Source organism: Phoxinus phoxinus, assembly GCF_949152265.1.
Source record: "Phoxinus phoxinus genome assembly, chromosome: 1".
NCBI classification, from domain to species: Eukaryota; Metazoa; Chordata; class Actinopteri; order Cypriniformes; family Leuciscidae; genus Phoxinus; species Phoxinus phoxinus.
In genome coordinates, this window is record NC_136876.1 from 36,546,176 (window position 1) to 36,569,418 (window position 23,243).

General features: G+C 36.6%; 1 protein-coding gene and 1 long non-coding RNA gene across 2 annotated transcripts in view; one reads left to right on the plus strand and one right to left on the minus strand.

Moving 5' to 3' along the window:
* Positions 1 to 23,243, minus strand: part of hs3st4 (heparan sulfate (glucosamine) 3-O-sulfotransferase 4) — a 113,613-nt gene that overhangs the window by 87,581 nt on the left and 2,789 nt on the right. The window lies entirely within an intron of this gene.
* LOC306994755 lies at positions 20,851 to 22,034 on the plus strand. Its single transcript, XR_013796733.1, has 3 exons — positions 20,851 to 20,947; positions 21,056 to 21,154; positions 21,304 to 22,034. It is a non-coding gene; the product is annotated as an uncharacterized lncRNA (long non-coding RNA).

Sequence of the window (23,243 nt, forward strand, 5' to 3'; positions counted from 1 at the left end):
CATTAAGCAGAAATATCAGCACTCATGGCAGGTCTATTTTGAATGGTTGATACTTCATCACTAAAATTCAGTTTCTATTTTAGAGATTTTTTATATATTTTTTCTCTACATGTAGTAGTTATTTAATTGTAATTTAATATATGTTTTAAAAAAATGTGGTCACTTAAACTCACCAAGGTTGCATGTATTTGATCGAAAAATACAGTACAAACTGTAATATTGTGAAACAAGAACTGATTTCTATCTTAATATATATTTTTTTTATATATTCCTGAGGCGTCATTTTCAGCATCATTACTCCAGTCTTCAGTGTCACATGATCCTTCAGAAATCATTCTAATATGAGGATTTGCTGCTTAAAGGTCTATTGTGTAATATTTAAGAGACTCTGTTGACAGAAATGAAATATCATATACATAGGCTAACTATGTTTTCAGTGGTGTTTAAAGACCTTACTTAATGAACCGTTATGGTTTTATTACCTTAGAATGAGCCATTTCAATACACCGTGGGTCCCCTTACATTGAATTGCGCCGACATGTTTCAAACTTAGCCTAAAGAGTTTCAAACATTTGCTCTGTTGCTGTTATATTACTACCTATTACAAAATAGAGTCCCATTCCGACGATGCCTGTGACACAGCATCTCTTCACTTCCCATAAAAATCCACTCAGAAGTAAATACACAGCTGAGGCATTTGTTTAGGATGAAAGTCACACCCCGGTGAATCTGAATCATATTTGAAAGATCAGGGATAAGCTTTGGATGTGACGGCCGAGTGCCGAGTCTTTTGGGGATGCGTGGAGGTAATTCACCTTTACGCGTCCTGTCAGACGTGGTGAGACGATCCGAGACGGATTCTGAATTTTCTAAACACACAAGTCATTACAGCGTCTGCAGATAAATGACTGAGATCATTTGTTTATTAATAGAATGACAGAAACGTTGCGTAGCAGACACAGACCTTGAGCCAAATGAATACATGGCTGTGATTCATTACATACTATTCTGTTAAGCAGTCTTGTAGTCATGGAAACACTCTAAGAAGATAGTCTATAATGATAGAAATTATGAACTCATTAAGAACCACCTTTTTCAAGCTTTATTTGTATATGTACTGTGTAAATGTGACCATCTCTATGGATCTCACTGGAAATGGGCATTGCTATTTCATTACGTTTTTCTGGACATTAATAAATTCAACCACACTCAGTGAATCCGTAATTACTTCAATTCAACAGCTGAATGCAACAGGAACCAAATGCACTGGATGACCATGAGCTGTTTCTGCAATTGAATCACATACATTTGATTTGCTTAACTTTAAAAATGAAAGCATTAATCAATTATTATTAGGCTACTATCTGGATTTATATAATATATTCTGCAACAGGGGTTTGAAAAGGATACAAGTCTAATGGGAAGAAAGGTAGTATGGGAGTCTGAAAGGAAAGTTATAGATATGTACTATACAGTATGGATGGATGGATGGCTTCAGTTCAACCTGTGCCAGTGAGACATCAACTTTCAATTATTTATATAGTACATTTAAAAACAAATTATATATATATATATAATTATATATACAATTAACATGCTAAATAAAACAAAGATTATTGAAGTATGTTTTACAACAAAATACCATTTATGTCTTCCTAATTCAAAATGTCATGTTTAATTCAAAGTGTTATTTGCCATTTCTTTGTAATTACTTGTGACATTTACTAGCCATTTCTGAGTGAAAATTGCTTCAAAGTAAATCCTACACAGTTTTCCTATTGAGTTGGCAGTTTGGTAACCAAGCTGATTATATGAATATATAAACTCGAGCACAACTGGTTATGGAAGTTAAAATATCATTCATATTCTTCATAGAGAAATTAAATTTTTAATGATAATGCCTTTTTAAAAGCCACAAGTAAATGTGTTCACAGCTTCATTGTTTAAAAAAAATGTGTTTAGTAGACAAATATATTCTCCAATATCCTGAAGAGAGATCTGCCCAATCAGAGCCGCTATTATAGGAAATTGAAATTGGGGAGGGACAAACTATGCTAAATAAACACACACATACTGTTCAAAAGTTGTTGTTTTTTTAATTCAGCAAGGAGCATTAAACGTAACACGCTTATACGCTTATAGTGTTACAAAAGATTCATATGAAGTTGAGAATCCAGATTTTTTTTTAATCATTTCCCGCAAAAATATTAAGCACAACCGGTTTCAACATTGATAATAATAATAAAAAACATTTCTTGAGCACCAAATCAGCATATTAGAATAATTTCTGAAGGATCATGTGACACATGAATAAATTAACATTAGAAAACTTATTTGAGTTATTATTTTAAATTGTAATAATATTTCAATTTCATATTTTAGTTCATCAGTTTACCATGTTGAGGTAAGAACGACATATAGCCACTATAGCCAATATAATGTTTTTTTTTTTTTTTAATAACCTGAGATGTGTGTCCTGAACTTTTTTTTTTTTTTACTTTTTATCTTTTAACTACAGTCTCTCAGCCTCTGACAGAACGTTCACTAAATGTCTGGAATGTGCGCCATGACTAATTTCATAACAGAAATTTTGTAACTGACTGGTAGACTAATTAAACAACCCCCTAGAAGACAGTCAAAAAACATATAAGCGATCCATATGAAATAGCCTACTTTATACTTATGAATCAAACAGCTAAAATCCCATACTGAAAGCAGGTTAACAAAAAAACACAGATCATATCCATGCGCTGCTCGCAATTGCATTCTGATCATTGTACATTACAATTAAGAGTTCACTTAATCAAAGTTGGCCTACATTGATATATTTATTCAAATCAACTGAATAAATAGGCAGTGCAGATTTCCTCAAATAAAAGTTAGTACACAAATCAGCACATGCCAAGGCATTGTTGTTCATTACCACCATTTGCTCATCTGCCAACACGATCTCATGAAAGTGCATATCTATACCACAAATTTTATTTCTCGTGCCATTTTACGGCAAAAATGTTTTTTGCGTGCATATGCTACGAAACCCTAGGTTAGGAGGGGTGGGGAGTGCGTGCGTATTACACGCCAAAAACTGCGTATAATATGCACGCAAAAACTATTTTTGCCGTATAAATGGCACGATAAATAACATTCGTCATATAGATACGCACTTTCATGAGATCGGGCTTCTCGTGTATGAAAAATATCTGTAGGCCTACACATAGCAGGTGGCAAAACCGTAAGAAAAGCTTGACGTGTCCACATTATTTAAGAGTAATCTATTCATTGGGATATTGACATTAGATCTGGAATTGCGGGGTTTAATTAATAATGTTTTAATTAATAATCGTTTGAATTCTATAAGGATATGAAAGATTGACAGCCAATCAGAAGAGCTTGAGCCTTTAAAGCGGCAGATGGCATAACTGCAGTTTGCGCTTATAATAAACAGAGTGTTATTACCCAATGATTTGGATGTTAATACAGATATTATTATAGTTATCTTTATAGCTATTGTTCTTGGTGTGAACGAGTCTTTATGCCCACTTTCATTGGTGAAATTGCTGACGTATCAGGCAAAGAAAACACATGATTTAAGGATGACTTGCATATTGACTGGCCAACTGGGATTATTGTATGTACTCTCAGATACAAGGGAACAAATAGAAATGGCATGCAAGAGCAAGAGATAAAGAAGCACACACACACACACGCGCACACACACACACACACACTTTACTCTCTGGCTGGAGCTGCACAGGAGTAATGCTGTCCTTTCATAATAAACATGTCCACATCTCACATCCAAGTTGCTCTAATATACCAGAGAGAAAATTTATGGCACATCCCTGATTTGTTTGCTGTTATTAATGGGGCAGGGAGGAAGGAAGTGTTCTGTGGCTGCCAAGCGCAATATCTGACCTCTGAGAGTGCATTAAATCAAGGCATTAGGGCCTGTGTTAATAAAAAGGATAGCAGAGGCGGAGCACCTCGGCCAAAACAAACACACCCCAGACACAACAAGCGAACGGCACAGGCTTCCAGCAGCGCACAAAGGAGAATTAATATTGGGTTTTAATCTACCATATTAGGCCAGTGACCCGCTGCAGTTGATCTCGGCAGATCCTTTGGAAGAGCTCTGCTTAGAGTTGTTTCCAAGCGCATGTCCATCAAACCGGGACCCAGGTTAATGTGCAGATCACAGATGATAATGCTGTAACCATAAGTGATCACTCTTAAAAATAAAGGACCTGATATCAGGATGCCATGGGATAACCTTTTTAATGTCCATTGTTCTTTAAAATTATTTACAGCAATAGGTGTCATGCCAATGTAACCGGTCTTATACTCGACCCGCTCCGAGTGGGATTCCAACCGACGTCTCCGGCATGTGACCTATACACCTATTTTGAGCCAAATGGATTATAAAAGCAACTTCCAAGAAAATATTTTTATACCTTTAAATATTATATTTTAACACAATTGTTTTTGTTGTTTAAAGCGTTGATACAGAAAACCATGTTCACATGACTACAATTGGTCAGCCTAAACAAATTACATTTTGGGATTTGAATACTGGTCTACAAGAGCACTATAAACAAAAACCGTTACAGTACACTTATGACATCTTAAAGATCTACTATAGCTATACTTGTTTTTTTCCTTGGTCATGTTTTATCTCACCTAGAACAATAAGAGCCAGAACACCTTGCGCCAACGTAAACCCTATTTTGGCGATTTTCTAAAGACATGCAGTGAAAAATTTGCGCTGAAAAGGTTATTTTTGTGGCTGACCTTATTGCATCTGCATTTGTAGGAGTTTCCCTTTCAGACGCAACATTGATGGGAGGAAAGTATTTAAATTAATCATGCAAGGTGATTTACTAAGGTTTGTGCTTGTCAATTTTTCTGTTATTTGCGGCACATTTTATGTTATGTAACGCCCAAAAAAGCATGTCTTAAACCAGACACAAGGCAATGCTCAGGGTAGATTGTGTTGGTCATTATGGAAATAATCCAGGTGCAAAAGAAAACAAAACACAAATAAAACAACAACAACAACAAAAGCAACACGAATACAAAAAAATGGTGCATGACTCCTACATACTGGTGGTTCAAAGATCCCAAAAGGACATTGCAGGTCAACCTAAAATATTTTACAACAAAACTCATATGACTTTCTTTATTCTGTGGAAACCAATAGAATAATTATCAAAGAATATTCAAGATACTTATTTTCATACAGCAAAAGGACAAAAAAAAGCACCATGGAAGTGCATTGATGATCCTCCACCTCCTATGTAGCTTTCAAATCTCATTCATGCTCCGGAAATTCATTGTATTTGGCTTCAAGTGACAACCGTTTGGCATCACATGATGTGCCTGGTTTGTAAATGCTTGGAACAACGCGAGTAAATTAGGACATATTTTCATATTTGGATACTAATCTTTTAACCTGTGATACCTAGAACAATACACTGATCTGAATAACATATTATTTAGCATCAAAAACATTTTAAATCTCCAATGATCCATACAGCAATCCTACAAAGCAAATATAAAAATATGATCTACAAGTGGATTTCACAGCAAGTTACTCTAAGAACGAAGCCTTGCATTCACAGAAATTTTGTGACAGATGTCGGTTTTCATTTTGACAGACACTGATTAAGAGTATGTGGGTGGAAATCATAAAAGCTCACCTGGACCACGTCGGACTGGTGCTGAGAATGAGCCTTACAAAGCCTGAATCAATTTGAAAAAAGAAAAGAAGCAGCTTTGTCTGAAAAGTATTGGTAACCACTCACAGTCTGAGCTGTGGTCACTTTTAGTGTAACTTACTATGCTAAAGACCACATGGACTGACAAAAAAATGCTGGTATTGTGCCTGTGCCACGGGAGATTTCATTACATTCATTATCACAACAGGACTGCATCACTGAGTTTCCATAATTGACAGAACATGTGGTGGACTTTGTTGCGTCTTTCATTTGAGAATAATGCAAAACGCAAAAAAAAGGGTACAATGTCAGGGACAGAATGAAAATGGAGCTAAAAAGCTAAAGACACATGTAAAGCACAGTGGGGCTTTTTTTTGCTTTGGGTAGGTGGCATGCCATTCAATGTGTAATGCTGTCCAAACTTTAGAGTTCATTTGAGCAACTTTTATGTATTCATGTGACCTCTCTTTCAGGCCATCTTCATCATTACCTTCATTGTGAATCTGTATGTACCATATTCCTTTCTCTTGGCCCTGTTTACACCTGGTTAAGATGTGTTTTGGTCAGATCACAAGTGACCGACGCTAAATACGGACGTAAAAGGGGTCTAAAATGTTTTGAGCTTGTCCATTTCCGACAACTTAGTCGAAAGCGCATTTAAATGCTCATGTGGTTGAATGCGTTCAAACAGCCAAAAAAAGACCACCTACTGACCTAACGCATAAACATTCAACTTTGTCGCCTGAAGACCTAAGTTTGGTTTTGAAAACATAAAACTTACTAAGCACTATGTTCTCTCACCATTCCTGATTCTAACACACACTCAGCGTTCGGCGTGCTCTTGCGGCTCTGCTCTACGTGTGTTTTTCAGTCATCTCCGGTCGCGTTCATATGTAAATTGCGTGAGCTTCTTCATCCATTCGATCAAAAAGACCCTCCCCCGGAAGAAATCAGGACAGAAATGGTTGAAAGTGTACAAAAGAGATGGACCAGGTGTAAACGTGAATGTGTCTCCCTCGTCTACTTGTAAACATCTTAATACTAGATGTATTAGTGAAATTGCTGCCCATTTTACACCGGCCTCATGTATAGCATCACATGTGGGATGTTAAGTGCCCAAGACAACAACTACTTTGTTTAATTATTATTCTGCGGTAACTTCATTCCCTCCGCTCCTGAGACGAAAGTTATTCAGGCAAATACAGACATGAATTAAAAGCAGAGTATCGATGAACCAACAACTTTCCCACTTCAATATCTGTTTCTTACATCTTACAAGTTATTGTAAGAGAGATATTTACTCTATTGTTGATATTGACTCTGGATTGCTAAAGATGTGTTTGAACAACAAACTATTGCGCACAAATAACAAATAAATGGCAATCTGACATTGAATTCCCCATTTATGATTGTTACTCAAATCAAAACACAAGTCTGTGTTCTGTCTTTGCTCAAATAACACTTGCCGTAACCGTAACAGACTACATGAATCTCATTCCTCAGCTTTCACAGTGGCCCGGTGGTACTTGTTGTCAAATAATCCTGTCAAACGTCACCATCCATGGCTACAAAGGTACTGCTAAAGCATGTCATAATAGTTAAATCCCAGAAACCCTGTGTGTATCCAGCCCGCATGATAATCTTAGCATGACACTGTCAGCCAAAGGCGAATTCTAAGAGAACCAAGCAAACAAAAACTCACTGTCTCAATGTGCCTCAGCCCTAGGCATCTATCAGCGTCGAGAATGTTTTACAACACTTTGACACCTCAAACCAAAAACGTCAAGAAGAGAACATCAAATATGTTTGCGAGGAGGTAAAGAACAGAAGGAGCTGTCAGAAAGCGCCAACGCGGTTTTAAGAAATGGGCACATTACAAGAGTCGCAAATTAAACTATCTGTTATTAAACACTAGGTATAACACTCCCTCTTCTGGCAACGCTCTGCTGGTTAACTAATTATCATGCCACATTCATTTTCTACGCCCCGGAGCGTTTGTTGGATTTACCCAAGGTGGAGCGCGCATGTGTTCAGCTGTTTTATTCCAAAACAGATCTGCGTATGAGCGTTTCAGCAGGAACTGTGGCTATGCAAACCCAAGGGCTGCTGGGATTGCTTCATTTACATTCCACAGATTGCATCAGGAATTCTGAGACGTTTCCCTTTTCTTTCTTTTTTTTCTGCCTGTTAATTGGGGACAGCATGCATAAAGAGATATGCACTGACACGTAAGCACAATAGCAGCATCACAGGCGAGTCCCTAATTAGAGAGCGCTAATGACTACAACACATGCTTGACCATGACCGTGATATTCTATCAGTCAGTGAACGCTGCCATTCTTCTGGATTCGGCAGCATCCGCCGCCTGCGACGGTGAGGCATGCGTGCGTTTTGCATCGAGAGGCAGTCGTTGTGGCAAACGCTCATCTCCTTCCATCTGAAGATGTATTTACAAAGCTTTCATTTCGGAACGATTCTGAGCCCAGCGCACGCGGCCCCAGCGTGACGTTGATTAGGAGGCTTGTCGGAAATAAACTGGAGAGCCCCATTTCTCCACAAACCTGTATTCATTTAGTTCTGCCAAGTTATACAGTGCCATATCTCTGCAGGAAAATCCAGCACGACATGAGAGCGAATTTTGCCCTTTTAAAAAGAGGGTTAATCTTTCTTTCTTTCCCACAGCAACCTCAATCTCTCTCCGGCCCCGTACGGCTCTTGTGATCCCGAGCTGCTGCAGTAAATTAAATTAAATAAACCCATTAGTTACAGCACTGCTACCTTCTCACCTCTGCCCAGATGCGCTTTCATGGTTTGTTGGCCTTTTAAAGTAACCGGAGGACTGAGTATGTGGAGGCTGTGATTGGAAAGTGACCTTGAATGAGTTCGGGTTCATTGTTTATCGAGATAATCAATTAAACCGTTGTGTGTTAAAAGTGAACACTTTTCCGACAGTGCGATCCGGGTTCAAAATGAACACCGATTCCAAATATGTACAGGCAGGTGAGAGGGAAAAGGGGGGTGGATGGCCGTGAAGAGAGTGTCTGCGTCACTGCAAACACGTTAAAAATGTGTGGCATGAGTAACTGAATGGAGATCACCAATCCGGCAACACGCTGACAGCCCGAGCTGCATGCCTGAAAGAAAATAGTCTTATTTCATTATTTCTTTCATGTTATTTCATTCCATCTGTTGTGGTAAATCACAGAAATGTGTATTATCTTAGAGATAAAAGGAAGAAAAAAATGACTAAAGCAGGGAGAGAATTTAAATGAGGATCAGTGGTGAACAAAGAACATTTAGAATACCTCAACAAGTGGCTACCTTCATTTCCCAACTCCCTTCATAAAAACAAGAAGCCTCATTTTCATACCTCATTTTAAACACTCCAGGTACCCAAAAAGGTATGTTTTAACCAAACATGAACTCAAAGTTGCTCAGAATTATTCAAAAACTGCACAATCACATGCAATACAGTGCAACAGTTGGGTTAGAAGCAAACATCCTATTCATTGTCTGCATAGAGAGAATCGCTTTTAACAATTCTGCTGAAAACTTTCAAGATATACATTTTGTGAGCTCAGATGTTATTGAACTATGGTAAATGCTTTTATTCAAGCCGTCAGTCAGCATAATGTGAACTTTGAACAAATAATAATAACAGCAGTATTTAACAGCAAAGTACACGATCATAAATCCTTAAGAGAGAAAAATATAAATCAAATAAACAAATCTGTTTGCTCTGTGAAGCACTGTCAAAAATGTAATTGTTCGATATACACTCCACAATCTATTCAACAACATTTTTATACATTTGTCAGTGTACATAAATATTTTATACATATCTGTCAAAAGGCTACAATTAAAATAGTTTTCTTTTGTAAAGTATTTTAAAATGCAGTTTATTCCTGTGATGGCAAATCTGAATTTTCCGCATCATTAAGGGGCGTCCACAAACAATGTGCTTTTCCAATCCACTGTGCTATTTTTCCACTTTTTTATCTAAAACATAAAAAAGACGGACATGACGGTCACTTTTGATCAATTAAAAAAAAATCCTTTATACACATACATTATTGTTCTCTTTATGATTCAAATATGTGCAATTGTTGATTAATAATAATTTCAGATCGGTTTGATTTAGTAGGATATTGACTTTTAAATACGTTTTTTTTATGCCTATGGAGAAAATGAATGGGGGAAATGCTTCCAAAACCAAGATATTTTATATTATCAGTTTCATTTCAGCCAGAAAAGTCGGAAACAATTTATAATAACTGTACACTATTAATCATTAATTAAGCATTAGTAAACATTTAATTCATAATTTATAAAGCATTAATAGACATTAATAATCAGTTTATAAATACAGCTATAAATGCTTTATTCTTGATTTATAAGCATATATATAATGCGTTTAATAATTGTATTGTCATACTTTATTAATTATCAATTTATAATTTCTAAATTAAGTAAAGTATTATTTACAAACCAGTCATTTAGGAGTTGTCAGTGATGTATAAGATCACTTAGAAAGTGAGTAAATGTGGTTAATTCAGGTAGTAAAGCATTTAGTAGTGGTCAGTTAACTATTTTTGTGAGCTCATCTAAAGTGAGGACTATTTATGCCTTGTAAAGCATTTACAAAGGATATTTAAATTCTCATTTTCTTCTAAACTGAAAAAAGAAACAAACACAACACAGTGATACAGAACATAGAAATATTAAAAGCCTTTAAATCTCCTTTATCAAGAATAAAGTATTTGTAGCTGTATTTATAAACTGCTTATTAATGTATATTAATGCTTTATAAATGATAAATTAACTGTTTACTAATGCTTAACTAATGATTAATAGCGTGCAGTTATTATAAAGTGTTACAGAAAAGTCTGTTACAACTGTATGATTGCATGTGGTATTTGAGTAAAGACAAAGTCTTGCAAAGTAACTTGCCAATATTGCTATAAAATGACAGGATATGCTGTGACTCCAATTCACTCTCTTCCAAACACTGGGGGTACACATCCTTATACCTTTTATGACAATCAAAAATCATAGTAAAGGAATTTTAAATGCAGTTTAAATTAATTATGCTGTTTGCAATAAGCAATACTAGCCATGTATGATGTATCAGACACAGAACAAAAAAGTATGTCAACAAAACATCGCGCAACCCAACATCTCAAGAGCCAATGATCAAAATGACCCCAACAATCACCTTTCTCATACAAATAGCAATTATCATAATCCTTAAAAGCATCCTTTTACATCTCAAAGGATGCTTGGCACATGTGGCCATTACAATTGTGAGCTGAGATGATATTGCGGGACGTTCTCATGGGGTGTTTGATTAATGGTGTATGGAACTTGAAACCTCAATAGACAATGAAAAGTTCCCAAAAACGTAAGTCACTGAAGAACACATCTACAAAATCTAATCACTTGGTGTGTTGAAACTATGTTATACTCAGTTTACACTTCCAAGATACCATCCCTACATTGTGTCACACTATATGCTAAAATTATTCTAACCGAATACCTCATGGAGATTCCAGGCAAGGAAAAGCACATGAATAAATAAACAACAGAAAGCAATGAGAAACATCAAAGGCGATGGGACAATCACAGCAAACAAGCTTCTGTAAGCCAATGAATGTGTTTGTCTTTGTTTGTGACAGTGACTCAGGGGTGTTAACAGGGGAATTAGCTCACACCTACGGAGTGTAAGCACATCTCACCGCCATAATTGAATTAAGCCTGTCACAATATTTTAAGCGGCGTGTATTATTGAAGAAATGGGTGGTGTGAGCCATGTCACAGATCCTTCACCGAGCAGCATTGCTAAAAAGCTGGCTCGCTCGTTTGTTTGTTCACATTTCGTTTTTTTTTTCAAAACAAGGGAAATACTTCATTTTCAATCTATTATTCCACTGGCAAACTGTTTTGCATTGTTCCAAACCCATATATTGTTAATTTTTCCATCGGACACAAAAAGTAGTCGTTTTTTTAAAGAGTAGTTTTTGAAGAATCGCCACTCAGAACAAATAAATGATTCAGTGCTGTCAAGACCAAAAGAAGCACCAGGATTATAAGAGTAGCCCATGCAACTTATGTCAAGTCTAGCCCAACAAAAACGTTTTTAAGGAACAGAGCAAAAAATGTACTATTTAACCACTATAAGCTTTTGTCCACCATTGTGTTCGGTTACTTACTGTACATCCAAGCAGTAGCATCAATGTTGTTGTCTGATTATCAATGAAAAACAACTTAAGTTTTGATATTTTCTTCACAAAAACCTAAAGAACAATGACTTCAGAACACAAGTTGAATGTACCACATATGGTACTTTTTGGTCCTTTAAAGGGTTTACCCCAAAAGGAAAATTCTGTCACCCTCAAGTTGGTCCAAAACCATAAGAGTTTTTTGAAACACAAATGAACCTATTATTAATAACACCTAAGAGATTACTGTGCTTTTATTGAAAGTTAATTCTACCAAAACGTTCATGTTTTAAAAAGTTAATTGTAAAATGTAATCCATATTAATCAAGCGGTTTAATCCAAGTCTTGTGAAAAGGCGATCACTTCATGTGATGAACAGATTTAATTCAAGCTTTAATTTATATTTAAGCATTGATCAATGCACATACATCTCTTGGCCGTCAGGCGGAAACCTTGTATGTCCAAAACGCAATTTTTCAGGAAATTAAAAAAGGTATTTTTTAAATAATTAAACACTGTGTGACTTGCATGCATCATTATGTTATGTATTATATATATATAGTGTTTACTGAGTAAAGAAAATCCAGAACTTTATTTACTCTTGCATTGCAAAGAGACGGTCCAAACTGTGTGCGGCACTTCATTCACGATTGAGCTGGTTGGAAACCGAGTTATCAAGTTTTACCGACAGTTATGAGGTTTAGTTTAGTCAGAGGCTCTTTATAAAACTTTTCATTGGTTAAATATTTGCAAAACTCACAGACAGATGTGATGGGTACCGATAGTAGAAAAATTACGGAATATGGAGATACGAGGTTTCCGACCGATAGAAACGATATAGAGATCATAAAATACAGTAAAAGGAAGCTCAAACGCACTTGATTGACGCACATAACGTCTCTTCAAAAATTCATGAGAGAAAAATGCAGCATACAAGAATAGAACAACATGAAGGTGAGTAAACGATGACAGAAAATTCACTTTTGGGGAAACTATTCCTTTAACTAGAATCCTCTATCTGTCAGAGCCATATGGCGTATTAGGATTTCTCTGTACTGTGTCAGATGTCACGGAGAGATGCAGGTGAAGCCATGTGTCACATTCCTAGCAGGGAATCAGATTTTTTTTTTCATCCCTACTGCTCCTCTGAGGAAAAGTAAAGCCCTGCCACGATAAATGTCAGGTCAGAGGAGCAGCCGTGAGACATGCTGGAAGCCGCATGTTTGCGCTCACTGCGTGATTTCAACGTGTCAAGAGTTCCTGTCTGAACTGCATTAGCTTGTTTTTGGGTCGTGTCTTGAGACTGTATCACTCACCCAATACGCAAAAAGGGAGGGGGTGCTGCAGAAAACGCAGGGAGAAAATTAGAATCTTGTCAAGTATGACTGACATGCCTATTTGTCCCAGGGAATTCTCATTCAGAGAGATTGTAAGATGGCTGTAAACCAGCCCTTTGTCGAACGAAATCATTGTTCCTTCTGACTGGAAACACATCATGGCAAATCCGTGGAAAGTAAATAATCCCTTTGAGAATTCATTTAAGCTCGAAATGACTTAAGTTTACACTTTATTTTGGCTTAAAAGAAATAATTTAATACTTGAGGCAGCGGCTGTCATTTTCAAGAAATCCATCCACAATGTGGGTCTAAAAAAAAAAACAGAATGTAAAAAAGACAAAGTAACAAAGCTTAACCAGCCTCCCTATATGCTTTGCAATGAGGACAAGGCTCAGGTTCTCATCCACAGACACAAAGCCGGACAGAAGCTGGGCTTTAAATGGCAGATTGTGTGATGATGCCAATAGTTTAATGCCTGCAAAATGAAATTGACAAATTAGATTGTTAGCGTAAATGAATTAAACTTGTGGAACTGGAGGAAGATCATCACTTCAGAAACTTTCTAACACGATTCAGCCCAGCAGGCAGCGAGGATGTCTGTCAGAAAGAGCAAAGCGTTGAGGAGTGAGTAAGAAAAAATGTATTCCAGAATCTTGACGGCGGGTGAATTTTCCTCTCTCGGCCTTCAAAATATAATGTCGGGATTCCACGCATAGCTCTGGTGCCACAAAAGAAATGGACTCGGATAACCTGGAAGGCTGACCTCTGAGTAAATTCCGCAATATGAGCTCACTATTCACCTTGATTCTTTAGGCCATGGAGAACCTTTCTCATAGACTGCTGGGCCGTGTGAACGCTTACGCCTTAATGCTCTTTGACTTTAAATCCCAGATGTAATTGAACTGTCAAGACTGCTGTCTGGGAAATGTTTCCGGAGGGCCAAACAATATGTGCGTGAGTATCCGCGAAACCCCGAAAGCTGAACACGGATTCCGGAAGATGCCTACATATCATCAATGCGTCAAAACAAAGTAACAGCGCATGTGCGTTTGCGATTTTCAACCTCCAGGAGACGCGGCGGCTGAATCTCAGTGTTGGAACGGCACAATGTTTGCACCTATAGCTAAAGGATGACAGGAAGGGTGATACACATGTGAAGTGGCAGGGCGGACGCTCCTGTAGTCACTGGGCCTCTTTTGTGCTAGTGCATTTAATTAAGTGGAAATAGGGGGATGAGACAGACCTGACTGCAGCAGTCCACTCGCTCTCGACAGGCACAGGGGCATGCTGCTAATTAAAAAGTTTAATTCCACGACTGCCACGTTGGCATCCGCGTACCCAGAGGTGCGTCCTTGCACGCCTTGGCGGAAGCTTATCAGGAACAGGCAGATTGGGGCATCCCAGGGAGGTGCAAGAGCTAGGCTGTGCGGAGAGAGATGGCTGGGAGGCGGCCCACTTTCCCTTACAGCTTTGAGCCAGCAGTCGGGAGGCGAGAGTCGGGCTGAACTGCAGCGCGGCGTGCTGAGGCAAGGTAAACAAGGGATAAACGGTGGATTTGGGTTCTGTCCTGCTTCGCTCAGCAGTGGATCTGCATATGTGACTCACTCCTCCTGTCAGAGACCTGTGCCTCCACTTCTGACGGGAAGGAATCAACTCTGCAGGCATACTCCTCACAAACTCGCCGACGATTCGCTACACCCAGTGGCCCTAAAAGTATTAAGCCACACTTAAAACATCTGAATTCTACTGCATTAGATAAACAAATGTATCAAAGCAAGTGGCATGGTGCTGGAGCTTTTCTCACATCTAACTTTTCCAAGCCATTTTTAAAGGTGTCAGGATTTTGAGTGGATGTATGAAGTCTGTTCTCCAGAGACTCGCATTGGTGTTCTGGCAGAGTATCCACAGTCGTTCATCACATTAACTATGAACATGATCCACTGATATCTGAACCAGAATGTGTCAAGTATTTTAACAAACAAAATAAAATATAAAAAATTTAACTTATTATTTTAATTTAGTTTACATGATGTACTAAAATAAAATAAAAATAAAACTGAAATACATTTTTTTTAAATATATACACATATTTAAAAGATATATTCAAATATGTCAGTGCCATAGTTTTGCTTCAAGATCCACACCAGTAATGTTTTTTTTTTTTTTTTTTTTTTTTAAGACTAATCCTGGCTTAATCTAAGCCCTGTCTGTGAAACCAGGCCAAAAATGAATACATTTTACAAAAACACATAAAGAATATAACTGAAATTAAAAAAAAAAACGGAAATGTAAAAATAAAATGTAATTCAAAATATAAAAAAAATAATAATAATCTCAATGACACTAAAATAACACTGGGGTGCGTTTCCCGTACAACTATATAGCTCACTGCTTAACTACCATAGTACGATGCATCGTTGGAGAAATCAACTAGCTAGTCACGAGTGTTTCCCGAAACCGAATGTCGTAAAGTATCGTTCAACCACGTTGGTTTATGACGTCTCGCGCGTGGTGGACTAATAACTTTTTTTAATTAATCTGTTTGAGATCGAATTAACGCTAGATTTCGTCATATAAGTTACAGACATGGCATCTGAAGACCATTTCAAATTTTTATCAGTTACTTTGCTTTATTACCAGACTCAATATTTGGCTCGTTCTTACATAGTTGAGCACGTTCGCACATGCGCAGTCTTCAAAAACGGTGCTTTAAATCTCTTGACAAACTAAAAGACGTAAATTACATTTGTATGTATTCTAAATAAAAAATACGGGTTGTACTGAATGTCAGCTTGCTTATTTTGCTAAAGATAAGGATTTATTCAGTCTACATCTCATGTAAACTAGAAACTATGCTTCTAACCACAGCTCCAGAGCTGTCGTTGCAACCACACAAGTTTGCGATGCTGTTTGCGAACGTTCGTTGGAACGATGGTTTCGGGAAACACCAAATCGTTGAACTATGCTGATAACGGCGGAACTTGTGATCATAGTTGGCTAACGATGCTTTCGTGAAACGCACCCCTGGTTTGGAACAACATGAGGTTGAGAAAATGATAGAACTGTTGGGTGAACTATCCCTTTGAAGTGCCCCTATTATTCTTTTTGGGATATTACCTTTCATTTAGTGTGTAACAAAGTTGTTTGTGAATGTAAAAGGTCTGCAAAGTTGCAAAGATCAACGTGCATGACAACTGGAGTTAATGTCTCCTAAAACTGATTCTGAATCGCCTGAAACGACTCGTCAGTAATTTACGAAACCTGCGTAGGATTGTAACAAATTTGCAAAATGCCAGCCTATAGTCTTCTTTTGCTTCCCACAAACAACGTCTACTTTGCTTCCGCCCTCAAACACTGTACTTGTAGCTGAGCCCTGGAAGAGTTTGGTTTGTGTTGTCAACATGTTGAGAAGAAGCTGTTTTCTGTGCTGCAAAAACAAATCCAATTTTCAGATTGATACGGTAAAATCCACCATTTACAAGTGCAGAGAAAGCCTCAGGAGCTGAAATTCAGACATGGTAATGTGTTTTGGTTTCCGAGTATAGACCAATCATAGCAGAGTAGGAAAAGGAGGGGTTAAGAGAGACCAAATTTCAGGCACTGTGAGAAAAAAGGTGATGCTACAATATTATGAGAAAATGTGTTTTTTGACCTTGCATGTAAACATATTGTAGGAGACATACAAAAACAAAATTAGGATCCTTTAAAATAGCAAAATATGGGCAGTTTAAGCAAATAATCCATTATAAGGTATAATATCTATGCTATGTTAGCGATTACCACAGAAAATAATTTTGATTCATCCCTCAGTTTGTTAATACATTGGAAGTATTTAGGGCAAAAATGCAAGATGCTGTTGATAGAGCTTAACTTGCCTTTAACTCTCAATATTCCTTTAAACTTCAAAAAGTTGTAAGGAATGAGACATTTCTGGAGTTCAACTCTTTAGGAGGAAACAAGGGGCCATCAGGGAATAAATAGGTGGTGAAATTAAAGTGCTTCATTGTGTAGCCTTGTACGGGGCAAGAACAATGCGTGGGCTTCAGCGCAGTATAAGCTCTCATTGATCTGAATGTATTTTATCTCCAACAAAAAGGAAGAGACCTTGGTGTAGGCAATGCTGAATCTTTGCTATCTCTTGAAAGGCCACCCCTGTTACAGGCTCACGACCAGACAAAAAGATGGAGAAACTCTCCTGAGGTCATATAGCTGAAGGATCTCCAGCTCTGAATACTGTGTGGGGGACTATTGAATTGAATGAATAAATAAAAGATCTGAGAAGACTGTAAAATCCTGCACATTTTTTTCTTAATTTACCTGTATAGCAAATATAAGCTGGAATGTTTATATCGTCGCAAAATGTAAAACCAGCTTGTCTTTGAGACTTTACATGTAGAAAATGTGCAAACCGAATTGCCTTCATGTGCAGCTTAAAGGGACATAACTGTGGATTCTGTCATCATTTACTCGCCCTCATGTTGTTCCAAACCCATATGACATATTTTCTTCTGTGGAACATAAAAGAAGATATTTTGAAGAATGTCTGAGCTGTTTTTGTCCATACAATGAAAGTCAATGAGGCCCAAAGGATTCAAAAGAACTTCTAAATGTTTTATTGTGTTCCAAGTAAGTCGTACAGGTTTGTAAACTACATGACAGTAAATAAATAATGACAGATGTTTCATTGGTAACACTTTATTTTAAGGCAAGGTACCATTACAAGTACTGTAACTAACCCTAAACTTAACCCTCCATTAAATACTGTACATGTTTATATCGTCTCAAAATGTAACTATCTTCACACAGCTCTCTATATAAAGTTGGATACATATGTTATATCCAACTTTATCCAACATATCACCTCAACTGCTTGATTGCTTTTACTGTAAAAAAGATTGTTGGTTTAACTTAAAAAAGTAAGTTACCTGGTTGCCTTAAAATTGTGGGTTAATTGAAATTACACATTTGAGTTAATACAATGGAGATTGGTTTAATAAATAGAAAACATTAAATAATAACCCCAACATATGATGTTATCTGAACCACAAAAATTATCTAATTTGATTTATCAAAAGATAAAAAGTTGTGACAGCAAATCATGGAAATATTTTTTTTTTCAAGTGTGACTATATTATCGCCCAGCTTTGATATATGCTAAATGTAAAAGGGATGAACATATTCATTTATTATTAACATTACAAACATCATGCTTTTCTGTAAAGGTGCTTTTATGTGTTTTGTGAAAAGAGCTAGACAAATTTGACTTGACTTGAAAATAATGATTAAATATCCAATTACAATTTAAAAAGTTATCTTTTTGTTTTTGAAAAGCAATGATTTCAATCTATAGTCTTTCCTGAACATTTTTAACCATCTGCCATTGTTGTTATAAACAGATATTCTCGCCCCAAAAGTCAATGTTGCTGTGTTGTGCTAGTCGAGATGCTAAAAAAAAAAAAGGTGATATTTTGCCATACAAATGACTTTGAGTTGCCTCTGCATATTAAAGCTGGGAAATGAGTCTTTTATCACTGAAATTACACACTTCAGCTTTAACGCTTTTTTTTTTTTGCCTTCCTGCACTCCTTTAATCCGAGAGTGGACCCCAGCAGTGGTGCGCTTCGTCTAATGATGCCGAGCTATTATTATTTGACAGAGGGAACGCATTACCCACTCAGTGAAAGTGAGGCTTCTTTTAAAAGCAGACAGGAGTTTAACAGAGCATCCGGTCCTCCCTGACAAGCCTTTTAAACATCCCGTCAGGCTGTAAAGGAGGAGCACCGTCATATTTCAAGACTAAAAAAGACTACCTAACTCCTCCTGATATATATGCCTAGCAAATGAAGTCCAAAGAGCCTTTACCACTGAATTTTTATTTACCATGGCTTTAAAAATGTAACCAGCTTGTCACTGTAAAAAGTCACTCAGTGCTATTGTCCATGAGACTTATTTTTTTTAACTATATTTATTCCATTAAATTAATTTATTTTTATTTCTTTGTTTTTTGAGTTATTGATAAGTAAAAAGTGTGAATATTTTCGTAACTTAATATTTTCTATAATAACATTAGGTTCATTGGACTTCACCATAAATTGATTTTACAAAACTCATTTTAAAAGTTTATATCAGACGTAAAAAAACGACCCCGCCCACCTGCAGCAACGGAAAGTTCAAGCCAGCGGGCAAATCCTTCACTCTCGTTCCAGGACAGAAGCTTATTCGAACACTGAGCCATGTAAGTAACTTTTTGTATTTTTAAAGTTAGATGTTAGCCTAATTAACGTGTTTATGTTGTACAATCTGCAAAACCATTGCTCTGTTTCTTACAAACTTTTGCGACCGTCGGTCGCCATTTTTAATGTGCTCTCAAACAGCTCGAAAGTAGCAGCTAACTTGAGCCACATAATGTTAACGTTAACTGTTAGTGTATAAATCGATGTGTGTGCGTTGTATAAGTAATGTTGTCTTTGTGTGATAGTTTAATTTTTCAAATGTGTTTGTAAGTTTGCCAGTGAACTGAGAGTGCAGTGTTAATTTCATTTTTCAAACATTTTTTCACAGACAAAAACGAGACCATAACTAAATTAAAACCTACAAATAATGGCGAATAAAAACGTTAATGTTAGGGAGAAACTATTAGGGAAGAGATCCATTCAGAACTGATTTGCGTTTGTGGTAGATGCGTAATGTTAGGCCTACATTTTGTAACGTAACTTAGCCTACTGATTTACCTGACTGAACAGGAGTTGGCATGCGTTTGATGCATGTCAATCGTTCAAAAATGTAAACGTCTGGGAGAAAGAGAAGAGCAGAAATATAGATCTGAATAAGAGTGACGACGCAAAAGAGGTTTTCCTGTGCGCTCACGTGCAGCCCTGCATATAGACAGCTAACTTAACGTTATACAGCCCGCGAGGACTGAATTTAACTCTTTCATGTCTGAATGGATTAAAACACACAACATTATTTCTTAGTGTATACTTCACTTAATATTATTCAAACAACAATAAAAATAGAAAAGCATTCATTGCTCTTTAATAGCTTTTATAAGGATTACTTGTATTTAGTTTATACAAATATGTCTGCTTGAAAGAATAAAGAATCATGTAGGCTATGTTAGTTAAAGACTGAATAATCATTAATAGACTGTTCTACTTTAGAAGTGTTTTTTTAAAGATATAATTTTGTCACAATGCTAAATCTGTGTCTGTATTGCATGGTCAAACTTAAAATAAATATTCATATTAACAGGTTGATAGATTATTTACAGGAATATTATGGGTTTGTAAATGGAAACATTTTAGAAAAAAAAATTAGATTAATGCATTACAATTTAACTAAATTAGTTGAACTAAAGCTTATCTTGTTCAGAAGGCTAATCTTCACTTGTATTTTAAGTGTTTTTTTTTTTAAAGGGCTTGCATTATAGTTTTATGACTAATATTTGTTTTTTCTTTTCCCTCTTAACAGATGGGATGTCCCTGTAAATTGTGCCGTACTGTGGTACAAAGAAAGAGGGACATTTTTAAACATTATAGACTGCGTCATGGGACCTTTGGACACAGCCATTCCTTGCCTTACTCATATAGATTGCCCATGTTCTTTTAAATCCTGGAGTTCCTTCCGCTCTCACCTCTCAAGATACCATCCAGAAGCTAAATCCCACAATTCACCAGAAGTAAGTCTTTCATTTACCTGTCCTCTGTGTCAAACCCCTGTATATCACAATGAAAAGGAGTGAATTTATCAACAAAAATAATTTATTCATTTTTGTTCTGTTAACTAGGACCCAAGTGCCACTGCTGTAAAAAAGAGAGATGTCACTCTGAGATGCCTCTTTGAATATATGGGAGAGAGTGCACAGGAGCTCATCTCTGATTACTGTGTAAGTATTGGCTCAGTCTGGTGAACAGGTTTAAATTGTGCTTACTGTTAATGTAAACTAACTGAACCAACATTTGGCTGGTAATGGTAGAGTATTTGTTTTTCATAAACAAATCAGATTGTCTTATATATATTTGTTTTATCTCAAAGGGGGCTGTAGAGACAACTGTTCATGATGACCTGAAAATGAAAAATTTCAGCATTTATGTCTGCCGTGAGCCAGATGCAGTAGGAATCATCCTTGAGGGAATTCCAGTCCTTTCTAATCTCGGAAATCTGGCCAGAGCATGCTGCTTACTGCTTGGGTTGACATATGCCCTTAATCTCGAGTATCCACCGAAGCTTTGCAAAACATTTGAGGTGTTCCAAAGACTTTTCGTGGGACTTGACACACTGCGCCCAAAACCAAGCCCAAAGTTCATGACTTTGAAAAATAAAGTGAAAATGTTCTTTCAAAACTGGTCAGTTGGTGGGATCAGTGGAATATTTGAGTAAAAATGTTTCTAAATAACAAACTATGTGAAGGTGTCATGTTATTGTATAATGCTAAGTTGTACTGTAGGTCAGATGCTCATGCTTGTGACCTGTAAAGTAAGTTAGTGTTAAAATGTTTATATATTATTATATTTAAAATATGTACACACTACTGTGAAGGTGTTTTACAAAACAGCAGTTCATGATTGTTTTAATGCATGAGTACAGATGTTACTTTATACTGTCCAGCTAATTTCAACTGTTTAGAAATATTAAACTGTTTTAATATGTACACCGTAAAAACACTGAAGCACTTTATTGGCTGATTCAGATGTTACTGATTGTTTACATTGTGCAGCTAATTGGTACTGTTAATAAATGTTGAAAATTAACAGTCTGAACTAATTATTTGGGTTTACACTTTCAAAACCAAGAGCAAATTGCTTAAAACTAATAAAACAGAAGACATTAACAAGTATTTTTTCATTTAAATTTTACCTAATTTAATTAAGTCTGTATAAAATGCAGATCTGTTTTTTTACTTTGATTGTACTTAATTTATTGGCTTTTTCTTAAAATGCTACTTAATAATATGTTTTTTTATTAATTCGAAAATATTAGGTTGTCCTTACTCAAAATATCAGTTAGTTCAATAAACTTACAAAAAGTAGTTGGAAAATGTTGTCTTAATTTTATTGAGTTAGATTCAAGTAACAGTTTTAACAGTGTTCACATGTCGAAATGAGCAAGCCGAATTGCCTTCATGTGCAGCTTAAAGGGACAGAACTGTGGATTCTGTCATCATTTACTCGCCCTCATGTTGTTCCAAACCCATATGACATATTTTCTTCTGTGGAACATAAAAGAAGATGTTTTGAAGAATGTTTGAACTGTTTTTTTGTCTGTACAAAGAAAGTCAATAAGGCCCAAAACAACATCGACTTTCAATATATGGATTACAAAGAACTTGTTTTCCAAGTAAGTCATACAGGTTTGTAAACTACATGACAGTGAATAAATAATGACAACAATTTCATTGGTAACACTTTATTTTAAGGCGAGGTATGTTACGCTATTCTTACTATATTGCTCACCATTACACATACTGTAATTACCGGTAACCCTAAACTTAACCCTGCATTAAATACATGTAGTTTAAGTAATACGTACTGACTAATTAATATTACTCAATTAAGATTATGAACTCAAAAAAGCCAATATTAAAACACAAATGTTGACATGTCCAATTTTGTCATAACAAATAAGAGTTAAAAATGCACATGTGATATTTTTCCCTTTGGTGCGTGTGGTAGGCCATTTCAAATCTGATATTCCTGCAAGCTATGTCAAATGCCAAGCGCATGTGGAAACAAATTTAGGGCTGCTTAAGGGATTTTCCAGGCTCAGAGACATTAAAACACACAAGCACTCTTAGGTGTTATTTATGTAAGCTTGTCATCCCCTGGTCTAATGAGCCCCCACACAACGAGTGTAATGAAACAGCTCGCATTAACACCCGGGCAAATGAACGAATGTTACGAGTTGGGCTCCCTCTGAAGTGAATTGCGGCAGATGTTGCCCGGCCCCAAAGCTCTGAGTCACAGCCCAAGGCAAGC